This window comes from Henckelia pumila, chromosome 1 (genome assembly GCF_033568475.1).
Source record: "Henckelia pumila isolate YLH828 chromosome 1, ASM3356847v2, whole genome shotgun sequence".
Classification (NCBI taxonomy): domain Eukaryota; kingdom Viridiplantae; phylum Streptophyta; class Magnoliopsida; order Lamiales; family Gesneriaceae; genus Henckelia; species Henckelia pumila.
Window position 1 is genome coordinate 80,451,096 of NC_133120.1, and position 16,486 is coordinate 80,467,581.

The 16,486-nt window shown below is 31.8% G+C and overlaps 1 pseudogene; it reads right to left on the minus strand.

Annotated features, from left to right (window-relative positions):
* Positions 1-5,718: 5,718 nt before the first annotated feature.
* On the minus strand, positions 5,719-15,867 carry LOC140876461 (serine/threonine-protein kinase STY8-like; annotated as a pseudogene).
* Between the last annotated feature and the right edge of the window lie 619 nt (positions 15,868-16,486).

Below are 16,486 nucleotides of genomic sequence, written 5' to 3' on the forward strand. Positions count from 1 at the left end.
TCTAATCTGGAATAATCATATATAAATTATATATGATATTATAATTTGGTCATAAAGAGTGTTTGCCACCTAGCTAGTATTTGGAAGAGCTTATAAGAAGCATTTCTTAGTTTTTTCTTAACAAAATTTTGAAATTTTGTTAAATTTTGTTTAAAAAAAGCTTAGAAGTGCTTTCTGAAAGTTCTATCAAATAGGGGTGGATTTTCGGTATACCGTATCAAAAATATCGGTATGAAAAAATTTATACCGATACCGATACTGAAATTTCGAATTTTTTATGTAGAAAAAATCCATATTGATATCGTATAGATACCCAAAAAAATTCCGTATAATGAAAAAATATATGTATATCGAAAAAATTTTGATATAATATGTCGAAAACTAGATATTTTGGGTTCGATATGCCAACACACTAACTAAGTTAAATGTGCAGCTAATGTAATACAAACTAACATTCCTCGGCATACTATGTATACCATAAAAAAAATTTATTGTGAAAAGGTATAAATTAATTAAAATAAAATTATATAGATTATTTTTATATATAATTTTGATATTTTATGTTAGATAGGGGAGAAATTGGATTTTGATCATTTTATTTGCATTTTTTTTATTTTTGGTTCTGTTATGATGAGTGATTTGTATTTTCAGTCATGTAATATGCATGTTTTTTCATTTTCAGTCATGTAACTTGCATGTTTTTTTTCTCATTTTTAGTCATGTTACGTTGAATTTTTAATTTTAGTTATGTAACTTGTACATATTTACATGTTTTTCTTTAACTTGTACTTGCTTTCATTTTTGGTCTCTTTATGACTAAAAATACGATAGACTTTGATAAAAAAAAAGTAAAAAATGAAAATATATGTACAATTTAAAGGACCAAAAATAAAAACAATATATAAGTTACAGGACTGCAAACGAAAATTCACTATATCAGGACAAAAAAAACATATGCAAGTTAAAAGAACTGAAAATACAAATTTACAATTAACGGGAACAAAAGTGGGAAAAAATGCATATAACAAGATTAAAAAAATGCAGTTCTCTCTTTATGACTTATGATAGCAATCATGTGCTAATAAATTTACGTAATGAACTCTTTTCCAGTATTTTAAAAAGCTCTCTTTTGTGGCACTTACGGTTTTTTTGCGCCTGAGATAGATTAATAAAATGATTTGTACAACACAAGGTTTCATTTATATTTGAATGAATATGTTTATAAATATTAAATAAATAAATTAAGAACATAAATATCACATACTGATGGATAATGAGCTTATTTCTATTATATTATAGATTTGCATAAACTTATTAGTTATTATAAATTTTAATGATTTTATGTTCTTTAGAACTTGAATTTTTTTCATTTAATCTTAAATATATGATAATTTTATATTTTTATTTATTACTTGACCAAAAATAATTAAAATTATGGTAAAAATAAAAAGCATTTTTTTTACTCATAAGTTTGTAACAACCTCAAAGCTTAATAAAACTCTACGCTTTGACGCGCTTCATGTACGTTTTTTAGAACTTTGTTTTTTTTTCGAATAATAAATGTTAAATAAAAAAAGATTAAATTTGTTGAATAAAAAAAAAAAGACAAATCTTGACACCAAAACTCGTTATCATATAGTCTCAAGTTTAATAATACAATACATATCTATGTTATATTATTAATTAACTTGAGCACATCATACTAACTAACTTTGATGTGTCAATATGACACCAAAATTTACGTGTTGTTTTACCCTTCATAATAATGTTCGTTATATAACTTTGTTGGCTGAGTTATTAGTCTCTCAAATTTTTTCTCAAATTTCTCCATATCATATCTCAAAATTCAAACCATCTCAATAAAATCTATAAAATACAAATAATTATTAATATGCATTCATTTTATGTCCGTTATTTTTTTTTTTTTACCAAATACAATAATGAATACATTCATTTTATATAACTTTCAGTCGATTTCGCAATAAATTTGGCTCGACACATATGGCAGCATGCATGCCTGTTAAATTGGACACAAATCACTTTCTCCACCATTTATAATTATGATTGATGATATATTGATATTCATGTCCAATCCCAATCCTTTGCACAAACAGTATATATATATATATATATATATCCATTGCATCCCCAACATTTTCATTTTCATTATAATTCTCATTTTTTCTTTTTTATTATGCCCCAAAATAAGAGCACTAGCTAGCTAGATAGCTAGGCTGGCAAGAAACTCATTGTCTCTCTCTGCTTTATGTCATTATCTAAAATTATTTTTTACTTATTGTCACAATTCAATCATATATGTTGCATATTCGATATATAATTCAATTCTGATAATAATAAATTTCTAGACATATACTTTGTACAGAAATTACCCAAAAACTGGAAGAAAATTTAAGATATTATTAACAATAAAATGTATGGAATCCATGAATCGCATGGATATGTTTGATGGAGATTGTCATGTATATAAAGATGTTATCAAGTGATTCAAAGTTACTCTTTATGCCTTTTAATTTTATTCTCTAGGAAATAAAAGTATAATATTCTAATTAAACTTCTAACTAGTACTACCAGAAAAATAGAAAATGTATATATAAAAATAACCCATTGAATAATACACATTGGGTTACTTGAAAGCATATATAAGCCCATCCAAGGCCTAGTTCGAATTAAAGCTTGCTTCTTCTTTTTTTATTTTTAAAAAATAATAAATAAATAAAGGCCCATTAGTTGAGATTGATAAATTTAAAAATCAATTAGTGACTCGTTTAAAATTTGATTCAAGCTTAGTGTGAATCGAATTTAAATAACAGATAAGATTGCAAATTGCAATGGTTAAAAATATAATGAAGTATCAAGAACTCGATCGAGCTTGATTGAGATTAAAATATAACGAGTCTATCAAGCTAATGTAATTTGTGTTTGAAGTCATTAATAAAAAATTGTTCGAAAGATGGACTATACATAAACTGTTCATAATGAACTTGAAGTTTACTCAGTTACTCTATCTGATGCAGAAAGCTTGAACTTAATATAATATATATATATATATATATATATATATATAAATATATATAATATATTTCGTTTATAAATTAACGTGTAAAAAAATAAAATTTTTCATTGATCTATTTCGAGCTGATCAGAATGTCATAGGGAAAATTTGAAAATTTCATTTTTATCATGTTTCTATCGATTCACAATTTTAGTTAACTAAACTTGCACTTTTTTCAATTTTAATTATTTTCATCGAAAAGCCAACATCATATCGAATACATTAGCGATGTCCATCGTCATCATGCATGCCTTCAATTTTATGCGACGTGTCATTATTTTTTGGTGCTACGTCAGCACCTAAATATAAAATTGACTGAAAAAAAAACGTGTGAGCTACGTTATCAAAAATTATAATTTTCGTTCGCATTTTTCTTCCCGGCATCAACTACTTCCCATCATTTTCTTTTTTCTTTTTAATTTCAATTGATTAACAAAATACATATGAATATATATCCCAAGTTATATTAGTGTATATATATATTCCTTTAATATTAGATCCTATAAAAACATTTATTAATTTGACCAACACATGATTAGATTACATAACAATTAAATAGTATAATACTTAATGACAAATACTTATAAATTTATAATTTAAAATGGTACGGATTCGAATAAAACACTAGCGACGAATATAATCGTTGAGCGGACATTGTTTGGTTTGATGTATTATTAATCTATGTATAACTTATCCCATTTAATTTCTCGTTATTTTCATCATATTATTTATCCATTTATTAATTATTAATTTTAAATCAATTAAATCAAATAAATTATAATCTATTCATCAAATCAAATAATGTATTAACTATTTTTTCTTATTTATTTTTAATTTACATTATATTACTTATCTATGTATTACTTATCCTATCACTCAAACCAAACGATGCCGTCGAATATTTGTAATAAAAGTCTTGGTATGAATAAATAAACGACATTGAAATATTATACAATTCAAATTGGAAATTTATTTTAAGTACCAAATGTTGAGATTTATTAATACACATACAAAGCAGTAATGGTCTAGACTCTAGATGAAGTATCGTTCTCACCACTTCCAATCTATTTTTAAAAAAAAAATTTGGGAGACATTCTTTTACTACGTACAGTCTCCACCACCACTACCTTCATTCTATAGGAATAAGTTTCTCGTGAGATAAGTTTCCCGTGAGACGAGCATCGTCCCGATCGATCCATGCTTATATGAAAAGTAATACTTGTTACATAAAAAAACAATATTTTTCATAATTCAGGAGGTTGAATAAGAGATTCGTCTCACAAAATTGTTCCATAAAATCGTCTCACAAGAGTTTTTGTAAATCTATAAATATAAATTCGGGAAAAAATGAATTTTAGTCCCATATATATATATTTTATTGATATGTGACATTTTTAGTCATGTATGTTTCAATGAATCAATTATAGTCCGGTAACTATTTATTTTTGATCAATTATATTTTAGTCATTGTCATCAGAATCATGTAATTAAAAGGATATATAATATCATTGTTAAAATTTACAATTACGTTGTCAAACACACGCTGATATCTCCAAAAGTTTTCTAACCGCGTTTGTACAAAAAATGTACATAACTATAATACTGGTCATTTGATCACATGTTTTTTTGTTGTTGAAATGACTAAAATTGATGATCAAAAGAACATAATTAGATACAGGACTATTTTGATTAATTAAAACATACATGACTAAAAATATTATATACACCGATACATATAGGAATATTGAAATTGACATTTGGCCTAAATCATGCCACCACGGGTTTAAAACAACCCGCCGTCCAATATTAATAATAAATGCATGCAACATAAATTTATAATGTGTGTTTTTAAAATGGTAAAGATGTAATAAATAATCCATGGACGTGAGCCTGCATGCATGCAAATGTGTTGTTGTTTTTTTTTTTTTTTTTTTTTTTTTGTGTACAACTTCAATTCACATATAAGATCGAGTCGGAGTAATGGTTGACTTTTCCACCATGCATGCATATTGTTAATTATGTGAATACTCTCGATTGAATCATGAATAATATGGGTATATTTAGCAAAATATTCTTGTTAAAACATTTTTTTTAAAAAAAATATGATATATCCACTCATGTGTATTTGAAAATATTCAAATACACTTGGGTTGAACTATTTTTCGAAAATGAAGTTTGATAAGTTATTCCTCCAATTTTCCCTGTTAGCAGAAAAAATCATATTAACAACATTTTTCATCATAACAAATTGCTTATGGTTTATACACAATCACTTGTATAAAATTTTATCACGAGTCAATTTTGTGAGACGAATCTTCTGTTTGGTCTATGAAAAAATATTACTATTTATACTAAAAATATTACACTTGGGTTGAATTATTTTTCAAAATTTAAGTTTGATCGGTTATTCCTCCAAATTTCCCTATCAAGCATAACAAATTATATATATTAATTAATTTTTTCACCATAACAAATTGCTTATTTTTCGTTGTAAATATGTGTCAATCACATCTTTTAGACACAGGTATGTAAGAATGTCTCAAAGAATAACTCCTCTTAAACAGTCTCTTCGAGGAGACCGTGTAAGACAACAAATTCGACCAAAAAGGACAGGCCACATAAAAGAATACTATACATTGAATAAAAATCTCAAATATCTGGTTTAATTTTATAAATATCTAATGTACCATTGAAACTTTAATTCTGAAAAGCGGAAACAAGAGAGGAGTATTTTACAGTTTGATGCATTAATTGTTTTTACAATCAGACTCGTGGTTTATATGCCTATCCAATCCAAAACTGATAAAAACCACAATTCAGTATGTACAAAATATACACCCTCCTGTCAACAGCGTGCCAATACATACACCAACAAAACAATTAATCCTACGACTGAGTTATATCGGTTCATATCAATTAGGAGTTGAGGCAAGTTCGAGCAAATAAGTTGGAAAGACTCTCAGTACCCATCACCATTATTATTGAAGCATGCCGAGATCGTGTAATTTATTCTCTTTTAACCACCATTGGGTACATCCCGAGGATCCTGCAAATATGTCTGTTAATGTGCACCTTCAATAAATATTGAATCAGTGTGCAGTAAAATATTTAACGAAGGTGAACGTTGTTTGCAAGAAAAGGTGCATTTTACCTCCACTTCTTGCAATAGTTGTTCGAGTTCAACTCGAATATCGCTGAACGAGGGACGATCGGTGGGAAGAGCTTGCCAGCATCTCTGCATCAGGTCTAACAGCTTGGGATGAGCATGTTTGGGGAGTTCAGGTCGAAGGCCCTAGAATTTGGCAAAAAAAAATAGTTGACATTTCAGCCTGGACATTCTTGTGCATAGATGATCTTCCAATTTGTTCCCTTCAAACTTAGACAAGCAGACGTGTATATGTCAATTCAATCAAGAATAACAATATGTGACAACTTCAGCTTTTATTTCAAAATAATGTTTTTGAAAGTATCGATACTTATCGACACTGTTCTTATCTTTGAAGCAATGGGCTATACCTTGTTAATTCAAAACGCCATTATATCAAACATCAAAATTAGAAGTCATGGAACAAGATGAAATTGTCAGTGCAATAAGTATGCAATCGTCTTACATATCAGCTCATCATAAAATAAAGAATATCTTTCAAGTGTTGATGTTGAACCACTAATAAAAAAAACTAATGGATATATGCTAAAGAGATTACTGAGTTTTAGCTATTATTACTGTTAGAATATTGTCCCACCTCGGTAGGATACAATTCCTGGGAGCCCTTAATATAGACAAGAACAACCCTCACCTCTTGAGCTAGCTTTTGAGGTGAGTTAGGTCCAAGTCTCATTTCTAACATGGTATCAGAGCCCAGACCCTCCGTGTGTGTTGGACCGCCCATAATTGGGCTGCCTATAATTAGGCCACCCGTTAATATCTCCACGCTCCAGATGTTCATTCCTGGGCGTGTGGAGGGTGTGTTAGAATATTGTCCCACATCGGTAGGATACAATTCCTGGAAGCCCTTAATATAGACAAGGACAACCCTCACCTCTTGAGCTAGCTTTTGAGGTGAGTTAGGTCCAAGTCTCATTTCTAATAATTACAATGACATCGTATTGGTAATACTAATATTCTAACCTGGCAAGTGATTTTTATGTTCTATTTTGAATTAGACTTATAAATTTCGAGTTATATCATCTGGGCAGTCGTGTCTGTTCACAGTGGACATATGCAACTCCATATAAGAGGTATGTGAGTGCAGGAAAGTCTATTTATCTTCTCCACAAACCATAGAAACTACTTGATGCAGAAGCTAATTTATAAAGTATATGATTCTTCAACTGATGTGTGTGTCTCTGGTGTTTTGGTTCTCTTAGTGCAAGACAGAATCTAAGATAGGGATTCACTGCATCCCAGAAGGCTACTCGCGCCCTAGAGCATACCAGATTTGGTAGGGGTAAAATAAGCCTTTAGAAGTTGGCAACACCAACATGTGTTGAAGTCATGTCTGCAATTTTGGTCATCTTTCATCCATAAATCAACAACTGACATGTCAAGAAAAGTGCACAAACCTGTCTCACTCCCAGGGCAGCTTGTACAGGGGTCATGGTATCATAAGGAACCTGAAAGGTAAAAAACAAAAAGAAGGAAGAAGAAGAAGAAATGAACATATGTCTGGTTGTAAGCACTAATTAATATTCATCAAGATAGGAACTTCAGAACCACCTTGGCCGTCATAATCTCCCATAGAACAATACCAAAACTGAACACATCTGCCTTTTGGTCATAAGGTAGATGATTTATCACCTGTAAATAAGACAATGAGTAAAAACTACCTGTTAGATAGAGCATAGGAGATTCAGAATCAATAATTTTTGGCTATAGATACATTTTACAACCTAAACCATCCAAATTAACGGAACAAAGATTTAAATGCTGGGCGAAGAAATTTGGAGCCCTCTTTCTCTATGAAAAATTACTCATCGCAATATAGGAAAATCTAAAAACATCACCTCAGGTGCCATCCATCTATATGTTCCAGTCTCTGCCGTCATTACCCCACCGTTGTTCTGGAACCGAGCAATTCCAAAATCTGCCACCTTCACAACCTTGAAACAAATTATCGAACTGATCAATACACGTACGCAACACTAATTTATAAAAGATGCAAAACAAGCTCAAGCAACTGATGAAGAATCTCATGAATATGAAGTCTGACACCATAGCCAACAATATGGAGGCAAAAGGTAACATCATACAATATTAAGGATGAGTATGCAATCCAGCTTGAAATTCAAGCAAGAAAATCTTATTTCTTGAAAACTTACATTGTGAGTATCCATAAGCAAATTTGCTGTCTTCAAGTCCCTGTGTATAACATTCTTTTGGTGAAGGTACTCCATCCTTTGCAGACGTCAATTGCAAACTTCAGCATTTGTGGGAGTTTCAAGACAAGATGATTCTTATGCAAATATTCATACAGGCTCCCACCAGGCATGTACTCTAAACACAAGATTAGTGGTGAAGTGAATAAATTGGTAAAACTTTAGACACAGTTACAATCAAAACATGAAGAAACAACTATGGGACTTTCAGATAATTTAAAATTTCTCCTATTACATAAACATTTTACTTTAGGTTGAGAAAGGAGAATACAGAATCCGTTTGACAGTTCAAAACAATCCTATAGCTAAGTTGCATGGATGATGCTTATAATATGTAGCAAATCATTCAGAGAAACACATCAAAAGCAGCTAAGTAAGCCAGTTACTCTCATAGGAAGCACAATACCTGTTACTATGCATATATGTGGTAGCTTTGTGCAAGCACCGATGAAATGCACCACATTTTCATGTTGCACCTGTCTGCATTGGACAAAGGAACATTTTGAAAATTACAATGACAGAGAATTTACAGAGGCTTGTTTCAATTAACTGAGTTGGAATTGGTGGTGACCAGATCAAACTTTTTTGAATGTCAGATATAAAAAATTTCAATACCAATAAAAAACCATGGATGAATTGGGAAAAAAAGGTATGGCGTTTATTTTAGAAAGCTGCAGTGATGGTTACCTTAAAATTGCAATTTCCTGTTTAAACTCTACCTCCAGAGAATTATTCAAATGCTCAGATCTAAGGACCTTGACAGCAACATTCTGGCCAGAATATATTCCACAATACCTGGTAAAAAACACTCAAAATGTTGGCACTGGTAACTAACAACAGGAGAGACTAAACCAACAAATTAATCACCGAGCTATGTACTAACAAATCTCCACAAGATCCAGCAGCAATTTTATCCCCTATCTTCAATAATCTCCAATCTATTTCCCAATCTTCAAATTTTCCTTGTGTGGCATTAGCTTTGGCCAGTAACATTGGCCGTGACTGCGAAGAACCAGACCACGATCCCTAGACAAATTTTAAGGCGTTCGAGATGTGAGATGTTGAATACTATAGCCTCTAACACAGGCCACCACATTCATGAGGTTTTATTTTCAAAAGTCTTAGCACATGGAATTCTTTCTCTCAACCAATGATCTTTCCCTGGGCCTGGTTCAGCTATCATGACAACTGATGACCTCACCAAAAATATAAAGTTGTTGAGATGCAAAACATTTGATACCTACGGTTACCTTATAGAATCAAACTAAACTCAGAAGCCCTCGATCAGACTACACCAAGTTACTTGCACTTTATCAAACTCTCATGACATAGATTTTACCTTTACTAGTCATTCAAGCAAAACTTAAATAAATAATTTTGCTTGATCAAACTGGATTGCACCTCTGATTTATTAATCTATGGTTAAGTCTCCACTTTGATTATCTATGAAGAAGTATGGCCACTTTAATCATCTTTGAACAATATATGCTTGTTCTAATCCTTCTCTTTCTTAGATTTTATTAGGATGAATTACTTTTTTTCAATTTCATCATGAACTAATTCTCTCGTCCAGAGGATCGACTAGTGACGCCGGAAACCATGTTTAGGATCTTTTGATATTTTATTTAGAATTCTTCGTTCAATTTATTTGTGCTTTTCTGATTGTTTTTTTTACTTTTAACTCTACTGGCCATAGGTTGACTGATTTGTATGTTTGAATGCATCACTCGGGAAAGGGAATTCTAAACATGACATAGGAAAACACATCGTGGGTGATCATAGTGCTGGAAGGCATATGACACTATCAAACCCTTGAAGAATTTCGTGATGTTCATATTATTTAATGTTAGATTGTTAATAGGAATATTGCGGTCTATATTAAATGATAATATACGTTCATCACTTGGGACAAGGGATAGATATAATTAAATTTTACGCTAATGAATTGAAGAATTTACAATATAAACATCGTTAAAAATTAAACATGGTGTAAGGTTGAACGAAGTCGCACATCTAGAATTCTCTCGTTAATTGATCACCATTATTAATTTGTACCTTGATTATTTTAAACACCGTAATAAGCTGAAAATCGTGCCAATATCGAGGCTCTAAATACGATTGATTCATATTAGTTATAAATATTTGGTGTAATATTAATTATTCAATCTGTGAGAACGATACTTCACTCACTCTATATTAAAACTTGACAACGTGCGCTTGCGAGCGAATAAAACATGCAACACATCCTTGGAAGTGCAACAAATATATAACACCGAATCAACTGAATTCTCAAACTAAACGAATGAAGATCAGAAGGCGAAAGATAAACACAAAACAATATGAATTATATCAATATCAATTACCTCGCTTCTAGCAATCGCTTGTGTCATGGCTTCATATAAACCCTCTGTATCCTAGCCAAAATGTATAAGAGTCAACAACATTTCCACATAGCAACACCCTCGACCGTAGACATAAAAAATTTATTTCAATGCTCTACAGATAAAATTTCACACGGTACTCCACAAAAATCCCGAAATACAGCCATACAGGAACCACCAACAGTTCAATGAGAGTCAGTCAATGTACAAGAAAATAAAAAGTCAATGTAGTCATTGTCCGAGGCATGTCAAAATAAAAAGGTATATGCTCGAATCCAATAGAGATGTTACGGATTAGTTTTGTCATATTCGTGCTTATCTAATATCATTTATTCCTTGTTTTACGCTTATTTAGTTTAATTTTATAATGTTTTTATGTTTGACCATATTGTGGAAAAAATATAATTTTGGGAACGAGGCCAAACATTCAATGTCACGTAGGAAAGACCCCGAAGAAGGCGATAGAGTGGACACTGCAAAGAATTTTAATATTTACGGAAAGAATTGGTTGAGAGTTTTTCATTAATTTCCAAAGTGATTTTACAAGCCTCCAGAGTCACCAAAAGATTTTTAAAAAAGGAAATAAAAAAAATATATTTAAGACCACAATATGGTTAGACAATACTGTGTTTGATATTTGATGTATTTTCAATAGATTATTTTTCTTGCTTTCTATTATTGATTGATGTTGATTTAATATTTCTTGTAAGTAGTCTAATTACCTATTTACATGTTGATTGATTAATCACGAATTGGAAGAGCGCTGGTTAAATATAGCAACAAAGACCTCAATCAACACATAGTAAAATTGATAAGGAATAAATTCGATTTCTATGTGCAGTTTTAAGAAAAAACTGAAATTCCACAAAGATTTAATGCATTTAGATCTAAATAAATTCAACTATGAATAATTGAATTGTTAGATTTAAATAGGTTTATTAACTCAAGGAATCGATTAATCGATTAATAAAGGGATTTCACCGTGATTGTGCAAGAATTTGATAACTAATGGGATTTTAACATGTGTCAATATAGTAGAGTTTGGTATATTTGTGTGTTTTAGCAAGTTATTTGAACTTGAATTCTTCCTTGATTATTGATACCATTACATTTACCAGACAATTATCCCAGTTAATTATTTTAGACAGATAATATTGACCTTCTCTTTTTATTTACTTTGTCTATCTTAGGTAAGTGATTAAAATTCTAGTAACTTGATAAATATTAGTCTATGTGAGATTGACTCAATCTTCGATCCGACTAGATTATAACTTGACTAGTTCACTGGCTAGTTTTTGCCAACTGACAAGATCGGTCAGTAAACTACACCATAGTTACCTCAACAAGCCATCCATCAACAACAAATACATCTAAAGAGTAGCCATCTGTCGTTGAAAATACATGAGCTTCCCGTATGTTAAGTCCTATGTCAGAGAGCAAAGCAGAAAGCTGCATAAGAAGGGAAAAAAAAAAAAGAGTTAAAGACTTCAATAATACAAAACTTAAAAATGCTCAATTACCAAATCTAAGTAAGCATGAAACACCAAATGATGGAGGAGAGGAAGAATAATCTAAAGAGGAAATCAGAGAAAATAAAGGAAGAATCAAAACGAAAAGACTATTAGATACTCAAGAAACTATGCCATTGAGAGTGACAGGTAATAGTGAAAGTTCTCATTTTTCTCGGAGAAGAATGAGGCACCAACATTTTGAAATTTGGCGTGACTTACATAGCATATTATGATTGGTGCTGAATGAGAATTCATTTTTCTCGGAGAAGAATGAGGCACCAACATTTTGAAATTTGGCGTGACTTACATAGCATATTATGATTGGTGCTGAATGAGAATTGAGAACGTACACAAATCATCAGCCTAACTCCATGACAATGACCAAGACACAGAAGTTCACAAAGAATTTTGCATGGTAAATTCCAAATATCTAATTAAAAATGCAGAAAATACGTTATGTAATTTACCTGACTAAGAAGCTTAGGTTTGTCAATGGTACAAAATATTACTTCATGAATTGGTGTGTGCAAAGCTTCCTGCCTGCACTATACATGCTTATAGTAAATTTATTTTGTTACAAGAAGCACTACTGAAGGAAAACATGAAAGAGTTCACAGGTAGTGTGCATTTTCAAGTGAGAGAGAGTCTTGGCCCAAATGACCTTCAAGCTTGGGTGATCTTAATCAATAACATAGTGCAACAAAGAGAACAGAGTATCGACAGTAGTTTCTACTTTCTAGATAGGAAAGAGAATTACTAAGTTACTCTAAACCCCTCCATATGATAGTCGGAAATGGCTGGTAAGGGTTGAGGAAGTAAAATTGCTCAAGAGAAGCATAAAAGGCACCGAAGTCCACCGAAGAGGTTTTGACTAGAGAATTGATCAGGCATGACATTTGTAGCTAATTATCTTAACACCTAAGAGGTCGGAAAGTTTAATGAATACTTGGGAACAATGAATTAGTGGCCCAATCTTTCTTAGCCCTCAAACCTTAAATAACACATTTTTATCCTTAAGATAAATAATAACACAAAGCATATAAAGTGGCCCAAAAAATTACCTTCTGGGAGAATATTCTGCTGGAGTTTCCTTGTCTTTATCATTAGAATTCTTCCTAATATCTAAATTTAGATCTTCTAGCTTAGAACAAGTCTCCAAGCCACCCATAAAGTTCCTGTTTCAAGTCACAGTCAGACTAGAATATTGAAAGAACCAGATAAAAACATAAAACACCACCAATAGGCACCCAGAAGGCTATTATCTACAAGTGGTGAAAAATCAATTACACAACTAGACATTTAATATCATAAGCACCTATGACTTGATGATTTGGCCTCTTTGTCTTCAACAGTACCAGGTAGATTCGAGGCAGGAGGAAAACTTGAAACTTGTTCTTCATCAATGTCATCGGTTCTAGTGCAAATATCCTGTGGCCAATGAAAAATTATAAAGCAAGGGAGTAGCATGAGTCATATACAGAATGAAAAATGAGATATGTGCAAATGACTAAACAGCAAAAAATAAAATGCAAAAAATATTGTGCAGTAAAACCATCTGCTCTCCACATCAAATAACTAGCCGATGCAATAAAATCAGTAGCCAGCAGTAAAGCAAAATAATCATCTTCTGATTCCAGTATTTCACAGGGAAGGTAAATGGGGAATCAGCGAGATCTTTCTGCTACAGGAGAATCATTCAAACCGTTTCAGGAAAGGTTTTACAAATACTTGGAACATCAAGAAAATATTTAGTTGTCTTTGAATGATCACCTGTAAGCGGCACTAGCAAGAGTGGTACAATCGCTAAATTCAGTCTGCCTTATTTGCCTTTACCTCATGAGCCGACAGAAATGGGGGTTATCAGATTGATTTCTCATACGTTTCGTGCTTAGCTTGCACACAATAATTATGATTAATAAAGAAAAAACAAGTTTACTGAGTCATATTAATAACATCACCTAAACTCAACGACTATTAAATAAACAATACAGTTCATTGATTAACAATACTTTTGACACTGCCTTTATTGAAATTGCAACTTTGTAAATAAAAAAGCGTGTTTTCTTCTTCTGCAATAGAGTAAGAGTAGCTCAGTTTGCATACATACAAATAGACGATTGCTCGGTACGTTTGATCTCGGGAGCTAATAGTTAGTATTCTTTACAGAAAATGAGAAATAGCTATTCTCAACTCCTTCATGTCTTTTTCTTCGCACAAATTCTAGATCTTAACACCATTAATAACAGAATCAAATCCACATATTTTTGGCAGCAAAAAGCTGCCTTTTGTATTCTTGCTACTTGCACAAACAATCTTCAAATCCTGTAAAGTTACTAAAATCTAGATACAAACTTAAAAAGATTCAATAATTTTGAGTAAATGGAGAATTCCTAGAAAATAAGGGAACTTTTGAATTGAGCCAGTGAGTGAAGGGTCTAAAATGCCAATGCATACATATCCATACCTGTAGACAATGAATATGGAAAACAGGTCGATTAGCAGGGTCCTTCGCCCTAGAAAGAAGCTTTTGATGCAACAACACATCTTCCACTCTATCAATATTCACATCCAACATATAACTGAAAAACACGCCACGATGGATTAAATTGCAGCACCGAAAGGTCCATATTAAGATCAAATAGACCAAAATTCAAAACAAAACATTGTAAAATAAGTCAAAAAGAAACCATAGATCTCCTGGAAAGATTACAGCTACCTTCTAGTATGTGAATCATTGAATCTGAAGCCCAATGAACGTGACTCGAAACAAGTAACATGCATGCTACCTATGTTTCAGCATCGTAATCAAATAGCGTTTTACATCACAAGCAATTCGTGCAAACAATCACAAGCAACCCAATGGGCAAAATGCACTCAAATCTAAAGCAAAACTAAAACATACAAACTCGAAACAATTCAACACATACACGCAAAAAGATTTCATATCTCAACAAACGTCGCACACCCAAGGGAAAAAAATGGCACCTTTGAGGAAGTCGGTTGAAATGAGCCTCCAACAGTTCACGAAAATGAGGATTTCCGACCACCTCCTCATTTCCATTCTCTATCAAACGAGCCAACACATCGTTCCTGATCACATCGTGTCCTCCTCCGCCACTTCCGCGGCCGATGCTGTAGGTCCGCGGCGGGGATGAACTCTCCCCCACCTCCTCCACCAAATCCATATAATAAACTATAAATAAATGCGTTCGTTTTCTCAATTATAAACAAGTTATGTCACAAAATTTGCAAGTAAAACGTAGTTAGTTGACTTCCATTGGAACTGTAACTTTTCTCCAACGGTAGGCCGAATCTAGGTAACGGATCTTTCCCCTGTGCGACGATCGAGGGGTGAATTGCTGCGCCATTGCTGTGCCGATCATAGCTTTTCGAGCATAAAAACTGTAGAGAGAGTAAATATTTGCTTGAAAAATGTCAGTGTTTTGTCTTGCAAGAGGCCGGGTACTTTACTTACACGCCATGTATGTATTCCTGCGACTGTGTGTGAAAGAGGATAAGGAAAAAAGTTGACTGGGGGTATTGGATAGGGTTCCGGGGAAATGTAATAATTAGAAAAATTGTAGGGTTTCAAAATTTGGGATAATTTGTATGAAGCATCCGTAGCTTTTTCGTTAACAAAGTTTTAAAAAATTTTAAAATTTTATTAATAAAAAACTGAAAAGTGTCTCAAACACTATTGTAATCCCTTTGAATTAAAAAGTTTTGAATTTAAGACTCGATCTTAATAGAATCTCTTATTCAACTATAAAAAAAAATCTAAGGTCATGTGAAACTACAAGGTAGTTCATCTGATCCTTGTATCAATTTCTATATACAGTTTGATACTTTGATTCATTGAATTAGATGATGAAAATTATATAAATTATAATATATGAATAATAAATCAATATACATAATAGTGACTGGTATAATGATGCATGAATTTACAAATCTAATAGTTTTTAGAATAGATTAAACAAAATTATGTACTAATTTAATATTTTTTTATCATTTGTCGAATAACGACGCTCAGTAAATCATCATGTGTGAAAATTAACGGCTTATGATTAAAAAGTATACATGCTAGGACCATTTTTTTATATAGTTTATAAAATTCGAAGAATAAATGTTGATATAGTATTGTT